This window comes from Triturus cristatus, chromosome 2_2, assembly GCF_964204655.1.
Source record: "Triturus cristatus chromosome 2_2, aTriCri1.1, whole genome shotgun sequence".
NCBI classification, from domain to species: Eukaryota; Metazoa; Chordata; class Amphibia; order Caudata; family Salamandridae; genus Triturus; species Triturus cristatus.
In genome coordinates, this window is record NC_140582.1 from 431,710,872 (window position 1) to 431,730,347 (window position 19,476).

General features: G+C 45.8%; 1 protein-coding gene across 1 annotated transcript in view; it reads right to left on the minus strand.

Annotated features, from left to right (window-relative positions):
• Positions 1-19,476, minus strand: part of LOC146862321 (ureidoglycolate lyase-like) — a 368,574-nt gene that overhangs the window by 254,995 nt on the left and 94,103 nt on the right. The window lies entirely within an intron of this gene.

Genomic DNA, 19,476 nt, shown 5'->3' on the forward strand with positions numbered 1-19,476 from the left:
CTCAGAACTGCGACATGCTAAAGGATTTATAATGAGACTTGAAGGAATAAGAAATATAGCCAAAACTGATAGGGTGTAGTTTTTTTCCAACATATCCTACTAAAAACATGCAATGTAAAACACAGCAAGCAAGCTAAGCATTTCAAGTGAGAACGTGAGTTAGGCTGGGATATTAAAAGAACAGGCAAAAAGCAATGCTATGCCTCACTTTTTTCTTACAATAAATCTCATGTGTGATATTGAAAATGTAGTGTAAGCAAAGGAGACAAATAATTTAAGGAAGATTAAAAAGCCTGAAAGAAATTCTTAAAAGACATGATGCTAATTCTTGCACTTTAGTTTTCTACTTTGCCATACCTAGCTGGCATATGGCCCCTTGACACACATGACACTTTCAACCAGCATTGGTTTGTTAGCCAAAAGTGCGTCACATGCTGATTTTTAATCCATACTTTCAACATTAAAGGCAAAAGTCCCAAAATGCAATGTGCTGTCGGCTAATACCAGGGCTGGCAAAAAGGTTTCTACAAGACATGGGGAGACTTGGAAGCTCCGAGGATAGTTAATAAAGTTATGTTCAGTTATCCTTTTCAAAAGTACACTCAAATATGTGATTGCCAACATGCTATTTGGCGCTCTGTCCACTGTGTGAACCTGGTGAGAAAGGTTGTGATTTATTTTAAAGCCCCTCCTTTCACATCTACTCCCAGCCCTCCTCCCACATCTACTTCGAACCATAGCGTGGCTGACAAAGACACAACTGAAGGCTCGCAGCCAAATATGTTTTCTTTTACTAAAAACCATAGCAGTGTTTTTCAACATGTTTGTGTATACTGCTTTTAGCCAAAGTCTGCTCCCCCAACATCTCTTTACAACTCCAATGAGAGCAGAATCATTTAATTAAAAGAGCACTGTTTAAAAAAAAAGGGATTCTGGCTCCAACTCTATCTGGTGGTATGCTGAAGCCAAATCTAGCTTGGTAAAAAACTTAGCTACAAGCAACCGAAGACAACATCTCATTGATTTTCGGAAGGGGATGAGAGTCAACCCAAATCTCTTTATTAAGAGCACGAAGGTCAACACATACCCTCAACTCCCCATCCCTCTAACGTGTGTCTACCAGTCGAGAAAGCCACAGCAAAGATTCTACCTGTTTAATAATTTCCTTCTTCGCCAACATTTCTAATTTCTTCTCCAGATCATATTGTACATTAAAGGGCACTCCTCTCAGCTTATGTTTTATAGGTATTGCACCATCCTTAATTTTCATTCTGTGCTTGAACCCTTTGATCTTTTTTAGTTTGCCTGACAAGACTCTTGGATAAAGATTTAGCAAATCCTCAACTATATGAGAGTCTCTTATGACAACCACTTGTTCTCTGGTTCCCGGCTTCAACACCATACCAAACAAACCTTGATAAAAACCACCCAATGCTATTTAAGCCCTTGACCGCTACATGAATTGTGCCCTGAATGCATCTCCCTTTGAAACTCATTACAACCTCAAAGTACCCCAACAAATCGCTTTTCCGTCCTTCATAGGAAACTGGTGAGCGATCAGGAAGTAATAGTGTTTTGTCTCCCCAGACAGTCTGGAACAACTCAGTAGTAATCATAGTGATACGCGCACCTGAATCAACAAGTAGATGCAACACTTTGTCTCCCACCATAATTTCAACATAAGGGTCAACACAATCAGATAGATCACCACTTTCACCTTACTTTGACCAACAGCTAGAACCACATCCTGCATTTCTGATAAAAGATCTTCAGGAACATCCTCCCTTTCATCAGACACATCCATAACATATACTTTAGTACGCTTGGAACTTTGGCACATCTTAGTAAAATGCCCAATTTTGTTGCACAATCTGCAGGATAAGATTTTGGCCAGACATGGCCTCCCCCTTTCTTGTGCCATGGATTACAATACCTGAAGTATGTATTTGACTGATTAAAGAAATAATTAGTATGACTTGCGCTATACAATTGTGACAGTTTCTTTGGTACAGACGTATCTTTCTTACACTGGACAGGATTGACCTGTTCAACACTTTTATCTTCAAGTTCCTTCATAGACTTAAAAAAGGTCTCTATACTTTTGGCTATTCTAATACATTCAATAAGTGAAGGGTTACCTAAGGACAGCAACTTCTGGCTATGGTTTTATCAGTACATTGGCAGATTAACTGATCTCTAATAAGCTGACCGCTGACATTTTCAAACTCACATTCAGCCACTAGTTTCTGTAAAGCAGAGATATATGTGTCGACATCCTCAGTGGTTTTTCGTGACCTCTTGAAAAATGTATAACTGGAAACTGCCAAACTAGGAGGAACATCAAATCTATTCACTAGCTTTTTTTACTGCATCTTGAAAAACATCCAGTTCTTCATTTTCCTGTACTGGCAGTTCTGGTAAATGTTTAAACGTGGATCTACCCTCAAACCCTAAGGAGTGAAGCAGTAAACATGTCTTTCTCTCAGTCCTGAATGTCATTGCCCCTATTGCTCCTAAATATGTTTCAAAGGCACCACAGCCTCCATGGAATAGGCGGTTCTCCTGGGTTGTCTAAATTGGTGGTGACGCAGCCTGCATATTTGAACACCATTTAGATAAAGATTAAACACGTTGTACAATCAATACTTTAAAACTACCAATGTAGAAGCGTTCTGTGAGATACACTGCTATATTAATGTTGAGCAATAGTGATTGGCAGAGATAAGAAAACATTTCAAATCTACTTCAGTTACTTATCTGGTTAGTGTACAAAACAATTTGAGCGTGCACATCACTATGCACTAAAGCCTCTTTTTTTTTATTAAATTGAACAAAGGTGTGCAAATCACCGGTTGCAAATGGTGTGCCTCTTATTTGTGAAAACGGTCAGAGGTGTGCATATCACTGTGTGCAAGGCAGTATTCATTTTGTTAGGTCGACATAAAACATTGGTAATCAGCTGACAAGGACAATGCACAAAAATGATGATCACCGGTATGCAGCTCACTGTGTGTAAATAGTGTGCACATCACCGTGTGCAACTCCTGTGACACTCTTAAAAATCAACGATGAGTAGGTACAATCAGCTAGGGAGACAGTGTACTATTTCAAACTGTACAGACATAATGCTCTGTATAAAAATGTGAGGGAACAGCTGCTGTAAAATGCCACACGCATGTGTCTGGCCAAAGACTGAAGTGATGATATGGCAGCTGCTGAAGTACATCACACGCGTGTCTGGCAAAGACCGAAGTAAAAGTACATTTGATATGCGCACACTTTTAACAAATGCATAAGATCGAGAGAAAAAAGCATGAGTGTATGAAAGATACACTGCTTCAGCATTGAGAAGGCCATCTCGAAAGCAGACAATCAAGCCAGCATGCATGCACCAATAGTGTAGTTGTGAACTATCACACTGGGTAAATCAAGACATGAGTTGGGGCCGAAGGAACCTGCAGTGAAGGAATAATTCCAGATGTCTCAAACTCTAATTCCTTGAGCTTCCGGGCATTAGCAAGCTTCTCCTTTTCCCCTGAGGTCCTATCTCACTCCTTTCATCGTCCAGTTGCAGGCCTTAAATTTCCTTTCTCATCCTTAACTCAAACTTCCTGAGTTGTAACAGGGTTCATCAGTCAAGTGTAGCTTAGTTCCAGTGGCACAGTGAGCACGGGACCCATGTCTGGGAAGAGCCTTGCATCTTAGGGTGGTCATTCAAACATGCAAAAGGTGATGGGAGGAATGTTTGCAACAAGACTAACCACTGGCAACCACTAGGGGTATCATCCCAGCCTATCATTATCTGGACCATCATGCCATCTAGTTTGGACTCAATCATATGCAAATCAGTCTTGACCCTGCTACAATAATAACAGTCCAGTCCGAATTGCCAGGCCAGGTCCTCCCTGAACTTGGAAAAGGCACCGTGCGTCACAGATCTCCATCAGTGCTCCTAATAGCAGACCCCGGAGTGCATATTCCTTGGACACTTGTGGCTCCACCATATTAACTGGCCTCTCACCATTTTACCAGACTTTATCAAGTGCTCATTTTCAGGTCCCATGTTGTTTGTTTTACCCCAATCCCACTGTAAAACAATTAATGGCCATGATACTAAGGGAGTTTTCTCCCTGCATGTGGAGGCCATTCAGGGATTTCCCTAAATGGGCCTTCCACCATTGCCACTGCCTGAATCAGTCTGAGAACGTTCTTCCTCTCTTGGTCCCCAGTTTGAGGGTCCGCAATACAAAGGCCCCAGGACCCCAGTTAATTTAATTGTGACCCAGTGATATTTGACTGTCCTGAGGCCTGCTGACCAGATTTCTCATTAATACGAGGAATTTCCAATGCAACTCTTAATAAATAGGTAAGTCTTCTGAGTAGACATCCTTTCTAGGGTGGGGTGGGTGGCAGGCTAATGTTGTTATTATATTTCTGGTTCAACAAAACATGTATCTCTTGGGCTTAAAAAGGTACAAGATTAAATTTTTTATAAACAAACTTTATTGAGCATTTATTCATGAAAGCATACTCACAATAATATATGCAACGCAGCATATAATCATACCCATGTCATATCTGACAAGATTACCTATGCCAACCATCATTTCTCCGATCTCCCCTTTTTCTGACTGAGGGTTCCTCCATCATGATCATGGTCCGATGATTATATGGCCAGTCTTTGTGCCTATGTCTGCACTCTTTGAGTTTTTTTCGGCGGTTGGAATGTAATATATTGACTCATACTGCATGCAATGCCTCTGTCAACCCGCTTGGAACCTCGACTCAGAAGTCTTATTCTCCACTCATCCTTCAGGCTATTAGCTGGATGGCACAGCCACACCTTCCTTCTCCATTCCATCCCTCCCTGCCTTTATATCAGGCTACTTTATGGTGCAGACTATTGCGAGTTCCCCTGATGTCCTTATTCTGTGGCTTCCTCTGGTTGCTTGAGTTGCGTTATCAACGCTTCCCACGCCCTAGCTGCCTCAAGCGCCTTCTCACCACCATTGCGCCCGGCTTCTCTGTGCCATACTGCCCCCTCATAACCTGCCCAGCGTTCAAACTCTTTCTTCCACCTGTCCGTATGGAGGCCTCCCCTTGCCTTCCAATGACTGGTGATGTCCCTTTTTGCTAGTATAAGACCCAGGTCTTGAAATTTACTCAGGATCTTATTCCTGTAGGTGTGGGGGAATCTATCCAACAGGCAGTATACCGGAGTCATGCTCACCTCATTTTCCGTCACTTCCGCAAGAGTTTCAGTCACCTCCCTCCAGAACTTCCCTATCTCCGGACAACTCCAAAACATATGAAGAAATTTCGCTCCACCATCTCCACATTGGGGACAGGCCGCAGTTGTCATATTGAAATACCTAGTAATACGTCCTGGGGTACGATACGCCCTATGAAATATGAAAAAAAGATCACCAATTGAAATCTAGCATTTCTTGTGACCTTGCTGACATGCTCTGTCACTTCCCCCAAAGTCTTCACCTCCATAGATTCCCCCAGGTCCTCCTCCCATCTCTGCTGTAACTCAGTAAGGGCCGGGAGTGTCGCCCGACTAAGTCTCCTGTCCAAGCAAGTGACCGCCTTAAATGTCGCTGCTGCTGACACCACGTATTGGCACCCTTCAGCTAGAGGCGGCTCAGCCAGTTCCAGTTCGTTATCTTTATTCGGATATACATTATCCATAAAAGCACAAACATTACTCATAATCACATAGATAGTCCATCATCGTTAAAATAGAAACTCCACATTAAAACTAATCAATTAAAATGTTACTAAATTATCCATAACTTGATATCAACAGCGATGTTAAAGTGACAGTGTGCAAAGTGCAAATATTTCAAAAAAATCACAAAGAGGTTGCAGTTAGCAGCATTGAATGAAGGTACAAGTGTGCATAATACAAAATATAAATACTGACAATCCAAAATCCAAAGATGTGTATTGTACAACCTAATCCAGCAGTCATTAATTCATAGAAAGACGTGAGCGGATGGCCATTTTCAAGAAAGTACATACTCGGTATGTTATATCATCATCTTTAACCCCTTGTGCGCTCATGACGGAACCACGCCGTCATGATCCACGGGCGGCGTGTGCTCATGACGGCGTGGTTCCGTCATGCTGCGGCCGTTGGCAGCCGCTCCTCCCACGCGGCACTAATTCCCCACCTGTGCGGGCGAAATAGACAGTGGGCGGAGTCGTGACGGAACCACGCCGTCATGAGCACAGCTCGCCCGTGACTCATGACGGCGTGGTTCCGTCATGAGCATGGCGGCGCCGTGCTCACCCCTCACCCCCCCCAGCGCTGCGGCAGAAATTCGCGCCGCAGCGAAGGGGTTAAGCTGGAGAATAATTTTGTATGCAACCTTAAAATCCGTTGTGCCCTTTGCCCTGAAAAACGGTATCAATAACTGCATACTATATTTTTGGTAAAAAGAACAAAAAAACAGAAAGTGTAGCATAGACTGTTTCCCTAAGTTATCACATTGGCAGGCCAAGTTCTCAATATTAGGTTGATAGCCAATGGGGAAGCACAACAGATACTTTATTGAGCCCGATCTAAGACGAAAAAGAAGGCTTCGCTTCCAGCGTGTAATATCTCTTAAGAGATAACTAATAGGAGAGCATAATGGGGATCCGCCCTCGCCTGTCATTAAGATATATTGTTTCACAGATACTTTGGAGTGTTCCTGGGCATATCTCGCATCCCCATAATATTGGTATAAAACTTTACGAATAATCTTTCCATCAATTCCATCTAATTGTTCAGGATTCTTAAAAATATGCTCTAGATTGACCACAGTCAAATTTGCCCGTACTTGAGCCAGCCAAGGAATGTCACCGCCCTTATCACATTTTAGACAATCTGCCAAAATCTCCCTTGTTAATAGGGCTGCTGGGTTTTTCCAAACCTTTAGCCAAAATAAAACAGGGCGTGACCTAATGTAATCTTCCAAGTATGGCATTCTTAACTCATTATGGCATACAAAGGTGGACGATGAAATTGGTAGGCCCAAAAGCCTCCTACAAAATCTGTTCTCTTCGGCCTGGACGCTTTTCAAGTTTGTGTAGCCCCAAATTTCAGCCCCATAGGTCATGATTGGTACACATTGTGTCCTATAGATTTTAAGTAGGGACAGTACCACCTCAATTCTTTTCGGTTGGGGGAGATTTATAACTGAATTTATGGCCTTTGAAAATTTAGTCAGTCCATAAGCTGAATGTGGTGTCCAGGACCCATTGTCAGAAAATGTTATGCCCAAATAAGGGAAAGTGCGAGTGCATGTCAAAGAATCGGGACCCAGGGTAATAGTATCAATAAAACGTTTCTTAGGGCCACAACACATTGAAAAAGATTTTTTAAAACTTGTGCAAAGATCCAAATTGTTCATAAAAACTGCAAATCCCCCGACTAAAATTCTCAAGGCATTGGGTGTTCTACCCATTAAAACAGCGTCATCTGCGTATAGTAAGGCGGGCAGTTTGTTGCCATTAATTATAGGGACATAAGTGGTTTGGTTGGATAGGGCGTTATGAAGTTCATTAATATATAAAATAAATAAAAGTGGGGCGAGAACGCACCCTTGTCTAACGCCTCTCCCAACCACTATGTCTCCAGACACTGCCCCGCCCATGCTTATCCTTACCCGGGCCCTTAAGTCCCTGTGGAGATAAGCTAAAAAGTACACCAGGTCTTTGTCTAGCCCATAATCTAAAAGGCATTGCCAGAGCCTAGATCTATTAACAAAATCAAAAGCGGACGAAAGGTCCATAAATGCCAGGTAAAGAGGGCTCTGTCGGGCGATGGTGTATTTCCCTATGATTAAGTTGAGATTCAAACACTGTTCCACCGTGCCAAGATGACTACGGAACCCCAACTGGCATTTATTTATTATATTTTCATCCTCTGCCCAAGTTCTGATCTTGTTAAATAGAACTCTCCCCAATATTTTAAGGGTGTTATCAATTAGGGAAATAGGTCTGTAACAGCTTGGGTTTGATCTATCTCCTTTTTTAAAAATTGGGATAATTAGGGATGTGGACCATGTGTTTGGGATTTTTGTTGTGGTTAAATTGTTAAAAACGCTGAGTAGCAGAGGAGGCCAGAACTCTGGCCTTGATTTTATAAGGTCAACAGGCAGTCCATCCGGACCTGGGGCTTTATTTCCTGCACTTTGCAATATTTCCTCCTCGACCTCAGTCAAGGAGATTTGAATTTTGGTAGGCGTAAGATTTTCCAAAGTATTTTCGCATCGGGGCGGGGGGCATATATTTTCGAGAAGTGAGCAACCCACACTTCACTGATTATATTGCAGCTTAGGGGGGTAGATATATTCCCAAAAGCTCTCAAGGACTTAGTGGCAAACCAAAAATTATTTGTTTTGTTAAGTTTAGCAGCACAGGCCAAGTTATTCCAGTACCCTTTTAAAACCACATCTCGCCTTAATTTTATTACACTTTTATAATTGTGCCTAAAGGTTCTGATAAGAGTGGGGTCTCTGGGGGAAACTGATAAAGCTGCTCTAAGACCCCTATTAGCCCTAGAGCAGGTATTATCAAACCACCTAGGATCAGATTTATGTAGGACTGTGGGTCTGGAAATCAGTTCCTTAATACCTGCACATAATAAAATAAAAGCGGAAACTGCCTCTGGGTTAGGGTCGGCCAAGGTGAGACAAGTGACACAGAGAGATGGATAAGTTATTACCATCTTCTGGAAGACCTCCCTACAGTCCATACCCTTCCATTTAACTCTTAAACTATCGGTTGAGAGTTCTAGGTTTCCCGCTCCCAGTTCTCTTCTAATATTTGGTTTGGTCGTGGGGCAACCCTTAACGAGACCATAAAAGGGTTATGAACTCCAAAAGTGGATGCTCTAACCTCTGCCTCAACTAAGTAGTCTTCTAATGATGGAGATATGAAGACATAGTCTATAGTTGAGGCGCGTCCTAAGCCTCTATAAGTAGGTAATGGATTATCATTAGTGTTGGCGGCTGCAATATCCATCACATTTAAAAGACTGCTACTCGATAGGTGGTCTAAGAGCTCATATCCTCTCTTGCATGGGTTGGATGGAATGAATTGGGAAGAACGCCCAGTGAATCCTTCTCCTATCTTTGCATTAAAATCGCCCCCCAGACATATCCCTGCCAATTTGTACTTTCCCAATAAATTGTCCAGGTCCTGGATAAAGTTAAAAAGGTGAACAAAGTTAGCATTTGGTATGCTTAGGAAATCATTGTTATAAAAATTAATTAAGCAGATGGAAGCCCCTCGTGTGTAAATCAATACTTGGAAATTAACATTCTCAATTGGAATTAGTTTTACTCCACCACCTGAGGCAATGCTGACCCATATTGATAGATCCCCTGAAGGTCTGCCATGTTTAGGATTAGGGGAAATAGTATTAAAACACTCATACCCTTCGAAATAAAGCTCTTTAGTAGCCCAGGTTTCTTGAAACATAAGGATGTATTTATCATTTTTGTAAAGTAAAAAGATTTTTTTCCTTTTTGGATAAGATAATTTTCAACTCATTCAAGCACTCTATTCAATCAAAACTCACAATGTCGGGTTTACACAACTCACTCCTATAGATGGAACACTTAAATACAAAGAGCGTCGATTATATCAGAGCAAGATATTTATTTGCATCAAAAAATATTTTTTATAAACATCCGATCAATATAAAATATACATTTCATTATTGTAAAAAGCGACGAAATTTAAAAACATTTTGACGATCAGTACTAAAGGAAAAAAGGAGAATAAAAGACAATATATTTTGTCATATCACAGTTAATTCAGATCCCTCATGGGCAACATTGACTAAGGGTTCACTTCCTTATATCAAAAAAGTTTGTATGCCCCTGCTGAATTTAACACATATGTATTGCGTCGACGCGTTTCGGAGGCATTAGTTGTTTATGGCCTCCTTCTTCAGGACTATAACTATTCGTATCTCCTTGTCCAGGAATAGTTGCCTAATGCAAAGAGAAAAACAATTTTTACACCTATGACATAAATCATATTTTCTACATGCAATATTACTCTGCAACTCATTTAACACTTGGTGGACATCATTTTTATTTTTATAAAACTAGAACAACAATTGGTTCCTAAGTATACATATAATTATAGAAAAACATTTTTTTAAGCGTACACCACCAAGGCTTTATTAAAAAAAACGTAATTTGTATTGTAAGTGTTTCCATCCATTTACTCTACATATTCTTGGCACTCTCACTTCTACTTAACAGTTGCAAGGGATCACCTTACTAACTTTCTCTGGGCAATGCCTAAGAGACTCACCTGTGCAAACGCACTAGGATAACTTGTTTATTCGGTTGAACTCTTGAGAGAGTTTTTCTCAATTTATCACCATTCCCCAAGCTGTCGAGAAAATAAGGAATCAATGATGTCCACCAAGTGTTGAATGAGTTGCAGAGTAATATTGCATGTAGAAAATATGATTTATGTCATAGGTGTAAAAATTGTTTTTCTCTTTGCATTAGGCAACTATTCCTGGACAAGGAGATACGAATAGTTATAGTCCTGAAGAAGGAGGCCATAAACAACTAATGCCTCCGAAACGCGTCGACGCAATACATATGTGTTAAATTCAGCAGGGGCATACAAACGTTTTTGATATAAGGAAGTGAACCCTTAGTCAATGTTGCCCATGAGGGATCTGAATTAACTGTGATATGACAAAATATATTGTCTTTTATTCTCCTTTTTTCCTTTAGTACTGATCGTCAAAATGTTTTTAAATTTCGTCGCTTTTTACAATAATGAAATGTATATTTTATATTGATCGGATGTTTATAAAAAATATTTTTTGATGCAAATAAATATCTTGCTCTGATATAATCGACGCTCTTTGTATTTAAGTGTTCCATCTATAGGAGTGAGTTGTGTAAACCCGACATTGAGAGTTTTGATTGAATAGAGTGCTTGAATGAGTTGAAAAGTATCTTATCCAAAAAGGAAAAAAATCTTTTTACTTTACAGTTATTTGGTGCTCTATTTCCTTTTTGTGAATATTGAGCCCCTCTCTTACCTTGTTTAAAATTGATCATATTTGCCCAATCTTCTATATTTAATTTTGAGGCCAGACCTGCCACATTCCAACGCAACACCTTCAATATTGAGTCAGAGCGATCAATTAATTGGGTCGTTTCCAACCCTGGACTAATATTAGAAGTCTTCTTGGCTACCGCATGGACCAATCCGATTTGAGTTTTGGGTGGGAGTCAATCAAGGGTGTCTAAATCAGAAATAGCTAAAAATCTATTAGCCAACTGGTAAGACGGGCTGAGGAGTGGACACTGTATAGATGGAGGTTTATAAAATAAAACCAAGGGGTAATGCACAGATGTTTGTAGAAAAAAGGCATTTGGTCTCTTTAACTGCTAGTATGGATCCGACGGTCCTAGGCTGGGAAAAATTGATAACAATGCAATCGCCCCTGATAGTTTTTGCTGCAGGTCCCACCCAGCCTACCCTTCGTACTATTAAAATTTCATGTATATCAGGCCTCCTATACCCTTTGTGTTTAGCCAACCAGTCCACACATTTATTCCGCAGTTGTTCCCAGGACTCTGATTTGTTTTTCATTAGTGGAGGGTTAGCACATATGGGCAGGATGCAGGGGGTAAATTTAAGACATCCTTATTTGGTTCTACATGCCCCCTCAAGCCAATATCAGCAATACTCGTACTAACTATCGGACCCTCTTGGGAATCAACAAGGTTAACATTTTGAGTATTGGCAAATTGGGTATATGGCTTAGAGGCTAGAGGGTTTCTTGTTTTATTATTGGAATCAAGGGGGACAGGCAACAACTTTTCAATTTGGGGCACTTGTCGAGCCGGTTGCACATTCTGGGAAGGATTTTCCAAGGTGCTAACCTGTCGAGCTAGCTCATTACGTTCCCTGCAAGGTGATATTGCCTTAGTGGTTAGGGATTCCAGACGATCTAAACGCTTCCATAACTTATCAAAACTTTTGTCCACGAGCCCTTTAATACGATCATACAATGTGTCAACTATGATGTCTATAGCAGTATCCCCAAGTGTGAAGTTAGAAAAAACAGTCTGCGTGGACTTTGTCTGAGTAGGATTATTTTCGGTGTCCACATCAGCTTGATCAATAGAGTCACTACTGGTAATTGGGTCTGCGGGGACCATAGGGCCCTTAATCCACGTATTTAACGTTGCACGTTGTGAGTTCAGGCGTGGGGGTTGTTTCCGTTTAGAGCAGGCTGGTTTCACCACCTTCCTCTTCTTTCTCGCTCCACTAACTTCTGGGTTAGGGGTTGTAGCCAAATTGACTGTAGTTAGTGTCGATGAGATGGTTGGACTACGCCCAGATTCAAAATTTACAGTTGATCCTATGGAGTCCGGCCCTTCCAAGCCTGACGTATTCTCCCCAGTAGGGGTGTGAAGGGAATGTTTAGTAATTCTGTGTATCAGTACCTCTGGGTTACTTATATCATTATGTGCTTCACATTGGGGTTTTATGGGGCCCAGGGACAATCTTCTCCCCGTGAGCTCGATCTCGGTGCTGACCATATTCGCCACCCGCTCCAACATTGTGTCTATGGATGTAATTTTGCGTGCTGGGGTGATAGCGTTACGTTTGCCCATAATGACAAAAACCCCTAGACATCCATAAAGTACCGAAAGAGAAACGCGCCACTCACCGCAGCAGAATACAGTTGTAGTTCTGGCTCTGACTTTTTGGTTGTTGGAGGGGTAGCCCAGCCCGGCCTCCCTCGGCCCTTGACGGCCACAGACGGCCCGCCCTTTGCCCGGCGCGCGCCCACGCGTCCCGCGAAGCGGGAGCCGCGCTGTAATTTATGCGCCTCCGGGCGCGACAGGCAAGCACACAGGCAGCAGAGCAGTATGGGAGGTGTAGTCCTCCCGCTCCTTGTGCGGTGGCGGTAGTACTCAGCGGTTCCCGCGAAGCAGGAGCCACGCTGTAATTTATGCGCCTCCGGGCGCGACAGGCAAGCACACAGGCACCAGAGCAGTATGGGAGGTGTAGTCCTCCCCCTCCTTGTGCGGTGGCGGTAGCAGTGGCGGCAGTAGCGGCAGTACTCACTTCCCCAATGTTGCCGTATTGCTGCTGTTAATGACGTATGCAATAGAAAGTCCTCTCTTGGTATTTCACATCTCTCACTGAATGTGTCAAAGGGCAGCAGAGTGCTATCCTTGTGCAATTACCCCACTGTGGTTACCCCCGCTGCCACCCATGCCTCCAATCATCTCCAGTCCGCTCTGTGCGGCAATGCCATACATAATGTCAATGGAATTTCCGGTGTACACAAGCGCTTGACCTTAGCCCTCTGTAGGCTCCTAGGCCAGCATTTGCAAGCCACTCGTATTTATGTAGTCATTTCCCTGTCCTGAATGGGCAATCGTAGTACTATTCTCGGGAGAAGGTCCAGACTCGGGTTTCCGTCCCCCTGCCATGCCGTTCCTCGTGTCTGACTCGCCACCCATTTCGTGAGCCATTGAATCTGGGCCGCTATGTAATAGTACTCAAAGTCTGGCGCTGCTAAACCTCCCTCCGTCTTTGGCCTCATTTGAGTCTTCATGGTCACTCTGCTCTTCCCAGTTCCCCACAGGAATTCCATCACCATTGTCCGGGGCTGCCTAAACCGCTCCACTGGGATCCACAACAGTAGCACCCCGAATACGATAAGAGTCTCAGGAGTGTCACCATTTTTTTTTTAAATAACAATTTTATTGAAAATAAAAACCACAACATTGCAGCAGTAATGACACTTAAATAACTCCTTCGCAGGTAAAATACACATCCAGACTTTGGAGACAGCAAGCCATACACCCAGGGCAGTATGCCTGGAATCAAACTGATCAGTAAAACATTACAGAGGTGGTCACATATACATATTAGGATCGGGGAGCTCCCCATACACAGCATTTGAAGTGTGGTCTTGAGCTATTAGGTCACAGCGTTTGCCCCTACTTGATCTAGGATAGCTTGTCTCTCCCTACTAAGTTCCACTGTTGGAGAGATACAAATGTCTCCCCGATATTTATTCCAGCGCCCCCACTTGCGATCCCACCTCCGCGGACAGCCTCTACTTTTGTAAACCGTTTTCTCCGCCACCATGGCCTGATCCATATCTGTGGCCCAGTCGCGCAGCCGCGGCATGGTGTCTACTCCCCACTTCTGGGCAATGTTCCTTTTAGCAATGGCCCAACCCCCCGCCACCCACTCCTGTTCCACCTGAGTGAGGTCTGTATCGTCCCACACATTAAGGAGGCAGAGTTGGGGGGAAGGGGCGACAGGTTTATCTATCGCCTCACCATCTGTCGGGTGACTTCTATCCAGTATTGCTGAATGTGAGGGCATGCCCATAGTATGTGCAGAAATGTACCTGTCTGGTGACAGTGCCGTAGGCCGAGTGTGTCTGGACGTCTACCCAATTTATACAACAGTTTGGCATCGAAATACACCCGGTGCAGAATTTTGAGTTGAACCAGGCGAAGACGCATCGGTATCGCCACCTCACGACGAGAAGCTAGAGCGTCAATCCAGTCGTCATCAGCCATTTCCCCACCTCCACCTCCCACCTGGCCCGCAGTTTATGCATTGGGTCGGTACGATTATTAACTATCTTCCTATAGATCAAGGAGATAGCCCTGCGGTCCATGGGATCCAGCACCAGCCTGTCCTCCAGAGGAGAGGAGTCCGGGAGGGGGGTGCCGGCGGGGTGAGCGCCGTCGATAGCATGGCTGATTTGAAGATATCGATAATATTCTGAAGGCGCGAGTTGGTATTTGAGCTGAAGCTCCGCGAATGACGCCTTTTTGCCTTTAATCCATACATCCCCCACCGTAGAGATGCCAATAAGGTCCCATTTATCGAAACCTGCGCAGGTGCTCAGACGCCCCAGACAATCAGGCTCCCAGAGTGGGGTGGCCTTAGTCAGCCGCCCATGCAAACCCATGCGCCGCTGGAGCCTGTGCCAGGTTTCCAACGTCCGGGCCGTAGGGCCAGTCAGGTCTAGTTTTTTGCGATTTGAGTATAGCACCCTGTTGTACCCTCCCTTCCCCAAAAGCCAGTGGTCAGTATGGAAGCTAGAATCATCATGGGTGCCGAACACCCACTGGTTGATCGCGATCAGTTGCGCTGCTCGATAGTAGAGGCGTATGTCCGGCAGTCCTATCCCACCATCGTACCAGCCCATTGTGAGTTTGTGCTTTGCGATTCTGGCCGGTCCAGTGTCCCATAATAGACCTCGCAGTGCCGCCTCAATCTTCAAGAAATAGGAGTCGGAATCTGGATGGGCGTATTTTGTAAGACATAGAGGAAACGAGGGAGGGCTAGCATCTTGAAAAGGGCTGCCCGACCCAAGAGTGTGAGGGGCAGCGTCTTCCAGTGGGCCACATCCACCCTGAACCGCTGCAATGGGCCCCTTAGGTTGTGTTCATGAAATAGGGACGGGTCCAGTGTTATAAAAATGACGAGGTATTGGAAACCCTGTGTTACCACCGGAATGTTATATCCCCTGGGACTATGAGGCGGGTCACCCCAGAGGAGGTATATCTGGGATTTGGACCAGTTGATCTGGTATCCGGAGTGGGCCCCAAAGATATGAAAAATATGGAATACCCGACGGACCGAGTGCGACGGGGAAGCCAGGTACAACAATATATCGTCCGCATATAAAGAAATGCGGTCTTCATGATCTGGTGTCCATTTAAGGCCTCTGATTTCGGGGTCCCCCCGGATCCAGACAGCAAGCGGCTCAAGTGCCAATGCAAAAAGAAGCGGCGACAGTGGACAGCCCTGTCTTGTACCACGGCACAGGGAGAAGGTGCTCGAGCGGTGATTGTTAACTGAGACGTGGGCCGTGGGCCGGTTATAGAGTAGTCTGATCCATCCTATCAGCCGGGGGCCCAGCCCCACACGGGCCAAGACAGCGAAGAGATACTCCCACGCCACCGTATCAAACGCCATCCTGGCATCTAGGGCGAGCAAAAGTGCTTCTTCTTGGAGTGTTGAAGCACGGTCCTGTGCCCCGTGAACACGGCGCAAGTTACGCGCAGTGTTACGGCCCGGCATAAACCCCGACTGGTCCGGGTGGATCAATGCAGTGAGATACGGAAGCAGTCGGTTGGCCAGCAACTTGGCCAAGATTTTGGCCTCCACTGTAATCAGGGATAAAGGACGGTACGAGGCACACTCGTCCTCAGGCTTACCAGGTTTGCGGATAACCACTATGGTGGCAGTGCGAATATCGGCTGGGAGAACGCCAGCATCATAGCATTCATTATACAAGTTCAGCAGGTGGGGCGCAAGGTTCAGAGCCATAGGTTTCAGGAGCTCTATCGGGATTCCGTTGGGACCCATGGCCTTGCCGAACCGGACGTCTCGGATAGCTTTTTGAATCTCCTCAATCGAGATATCAACCTCCATGGCCTCCTTGTCTGGCTGAGAAACACAGCGCATTTCAATAGTGGCAAGGAGATCCGGCGCCCAGCGTGCCTGTGAGTTCTGCGGCGCCGTATATATTTGCTCATAATACTTTGCGAACGTCTCCGCAATGTGTTGAGGGTCAGTGATCAATACACCATCCGGCCCTTTAATTGCGCCCACCCACCGCGCTGCCAATTCCTTACGTTCTAGCCATGCCAACAGCTTACCGGTGCGCTCACCCAGCTCGTATATTCTGTGCCGGGCCGCAAGACTGTGCCGATTGGCCTCCTCAAAGAGCAATTGTCTATAGTCCTGTCTCTTAACATTGAGTAAATGTTGCGTATCTTGGGCAGAAGCATGCGAAACGCCGCTCTCGAGGTGGAGTATCTCAGTTTCCAACTCGCTCACTCGCCGCCTACGCTCAGCCCTGTGTTCCACTATCATGGACAACGCCCGTCCCTTGATGACTGCCCCGTAAGCACCCCAGAGCGTAACCGCCGATTCCACTGACCCAGTGTTTTCCTCAAAATAGTGATCAGTGTCTTGCCTCAAGGCGTCTCTAATGTGTGGGACTTTCAGCAGCCAGGGCTGAATCATGATGGGGCCAGGCTGCCGCATCCGACGGGCGCCAAAGGTAGATTTTACCGGGGAGTGGTCGGATATCCCCCGTGCTAAGCTCGTGGACTCAGTGAAGTGTTGAATATGTTGCGCCTGGGTGAACAGGTAGTCGAGCCGTGAGTGACTGCCATGCACTCCCGATTGAAACGTGTAAAGCGTGTCCCGGGGATGCGACCATCTCCAGATGTCAACCAGACCGAACGCCTCCGTGAAATTGCGCAGCTGCGAACCGTGTGGGGCTTCCCGTCGAGGCGGAGTGCGATTTATGGCACCGTCCATAGTTAAGTTAAAGTCGCCACCCACGACTAGGACACCCTCAGGCAAGGTCATCAAGAGTGTCCCTACATCCGCTAGGGTTCTGACGCTGAAGGCCTGGTGGTGCATAAACGGAGAGTACATTGAGGACCCTCCCTTCCCAGCTACCGGAGCAAGCTACATACCTACCCTGTGGTTCAGACCGTGTTGTGTGTATCACGTATGGGCACCCCTTACGTAGGAGGATCCCCACTCCCCTAGATCCTGAGGTGCAGCCGGAATGCGCTATCATACGATACCCCTTTCTATCCAAGGCCTGATATGAGTTCCCTATAAGGTGTGTTTCTTGGAGCATTACCAGGTCAAGCCGGTGCCGATGAATATACTGTTGCACTATACCCCGTTTAAGTTTGTCGCCCAGCCCATTGACGTTCCAGGTCATTAGGCTAAGTCCCTGAGTCACAGCCATAAAATCCCATCAGTAATATCCTAGCCTGGTCTGAGTGCCCATCGCATCGCGGCCCCTCGGTCACCCCCGCACACACCGCATCAGTCCCCAGCTCGCCCCCCATGAAGACAAAGGAGATAAGGCCCTGCGCCTGTAGGTAAGTATCCCACGCCACATATTGACAAGGAATGCCATTTAGTACTGCTGCAAGAAAACAATAAAAAACAACCCCCCCAACAATCCCAATCAAACCAAGCGACACCCCTGAAAAGGCATCTCCCTCCCTGCTTCCCTGTATAACGGGACTAAAACCGCCCGCCTCCCCCCAACATGCAGAGCGCCTGTCGCCCCCCCCCTGAACAATTTAAGGAAACGTGTGCCGCCCCACTCCCCTCATATTGAGTAACATCACATAGGATCCGTCTCCCACCGCCCGACGCCACCCCCACCGCTAAAGAGAATTCGTAACACCGATTGGACTGCCCGAGCCCCTCCGGGCCAGCACCATCATAACTGCTATTGTCCCACCCGTGATGTTTTAGAAAACAGTGCCAACGAATGAATATACAGTTGAGAGCCCCTCAATGACTGTGAAAGCCAGTCTACTGTCTCCCCACAGTCTGCAATAGGAGTCCACAGTGCCGACCTACCAAAGGGTTGAACACTCTTCAGTTCCCGAGGCACACCCATATAAACCATACTCACATCGTGAAGGTACCCACTCGATCCCTGACTCAATTTAGGAAGGTCCGTTGTGGCCATTCAAAGCACTATACCCTTTTACCAACGTCCAGAATTAGGGTTCCCCAGCAGGGCCCGGGGCATCTGAGACCAGTCGTGACGGAGAACGCCTTTGCTGACGCCAATCTTCGGCCCTATCCGCCGCCGATGGTCCCTTTCTCTTCCTTTTGTCCACAGTGCGCCAGCCCTCCAACCAGTCCCAAGCATCTTCCGGACGAGTAAAGAACCAGGATTTTCCATCGGCCTCCATGCGCAACTTGGCAGGGAACATCATAGCGTATTTAACTTCCTGTTCCCGGAGGGCCTTTTTTACCTCCAGGAACCTGAGCCTTTGCTTTTGGACTCTTAGGGTAAAGTCAGGAAAGAACGTGATGTTGCTGTTCTCAACCGTGATGGGTGGAGCCGCCCTCGCCGTTTGAAGAATAACATCTCGGTCACGGAAGTTAAACACTCGGGCAAGAAGTGGTCGAGGAGGTGCCCCCGGTCGAGGGCGTCCCCCCCGGCACGCGATGGGCTCTTTCAATCGAGAAACACTTTGATAGCCCTCCTGGCTGTAGGTGCTTGAGGACCAGGTCCTCAACAAAGAGGTCCGCTGACTGTCCCTCCGCCCGTTCCGGAACACCAATGATTTGCACGTTATTCCGGCGCATCCTGCCTTCATAGTCATCCAGCTGCCGGGCCAGCGCTTCATGGGCGTCACGCATGTCCGCGACCTCTCGTTTGAGAAGGCCAGTGTCACTTGACAGTTCTTTGGTGACAGTTTCCACAGCACCCACCCTGTCGGCAATCTTCCTCACATCCTCCCGGATCAGACCCACCTCGGCGGCCATGGTATCGATCCGAATTTCAAGGGACGCCTTGACAGCAGTGATAGCATCAAGAAGGTCTTTGTTCGTCGGTTCTGTCTTGCTGTCGGAGGCCGGCATCCTGTCCCGGTCACCGCCCTG